Raw genomic sequence first — 1,228 nt, 5'->3', positions numbered from 1 at the left:
AAGACCAACAATCTACAACTTTCAGTTCCTTGTCCCAAAAAATGTGTGCCAATGACTTTGTTCAACTATAATCTGAGCAGGTAACTAAATGTATATATTTGTTTGGAACCAATTGGTACTTTTTAAAACTCAGTGAAACTTTGAATCATAAACATGAGTTTCACTTCTGTTCACATGATATATGTGACAAAGTCAGTCATTTATCTGGTAATTTCCTCTTTGCACTGGCATTCAATGGCCTAGTCCAGGGGTAGGCAACCTTGGCTCTTTTTTGACTCGTGGACTTCAACTCCCAGAATTCCTGAGCCAGCTGTGGGAGTTGAAGTCCACGAATCATAAAAGAGCCAAGGTTGCCTACCCCTGGACTAGGCCATTCAGTAGGGAATGATTATTGTCAAAGCCCTTCTTGCTGTCAAAGGAGGATGAGGCGCTACCATATCATATTTTTTTCCATTTCATAAAAACAAAGCTTCAAAATTCAACCATTGTGGGCTGGTCAGGTTTGGTGTCACCACAACTGATGCTGGGGAAATTCCTCTATCCTCTATGGAACCAGGAGAGAATGGAATTAAAATGGAGGCAGAGACAGAGTGCCTAAAGAAGCCTTCTTTTTACAAGACCACTCGAACATTTTGTCTCTTTTTCAGCAGCAAGGAAAAAAGTAAACACAACTTTAGAATAGAATAGAGCTGGAAGGGACCTTGGAGGTCTTCTAGTCCAGCCCCCTGCTCGAGCAGGAGAACCTATACCATTTCAGACAAGTGGCTATCTGGCTGACTGGGGGAAACTAATTTAGTCTCAAACAATGCCCTGTATGGTTAGGTTTACCTCTTTCAGTATTTTGAATCATGATTTGTTTTACCATAATTGGTTTTCTATGTCATACAAGTAGGCCTTGACTTACAACCACAATTTAGTCCAAAATCTTTGTTACTAAATGAGATATTTGTTAAGTAAATTTTGCCCCATGTTACAACTTTTCCTGCCACAGTTATTAAGTGAATCATTGTAGTTGTTGTTAGTAACACAATTGTTTAGTGAATCTGGCTTCCCAATTGACTGTGCTTGTCAGAAGGTCGCAAAATGTGACCACATGATCCCAGGATACTGCAACCGTCATAAATATGAGTTCATTGCCAAGCATCTGATCATGTGACGATGGGGATGCTGCAATGGTGGTAAGTGTGAAAAACAGTCAGAAGTCACTTTTTTCAGTGATGTTGTAACT

Source organism: Protobothrops mucrosquamatus, unplaced genomic scaffold (genome assembly GCF_001527695.2).
Source record: "Protobothrops mucrosquamatus isolate PMUCROS unplaced genomic scaffold, P.Mucros_1.0 scaffold8602, whole genome shotgun sequence".
NCBI classification, from domain to species: Eukaryota; Metazoa; Chordata; class Lepidosauria; order Squamata; family Viperidae; genus Protobothrops; species Protobothrops mucrosquamatus.
Note: the sequence above shows the minus strand (reverse complement) of the source record.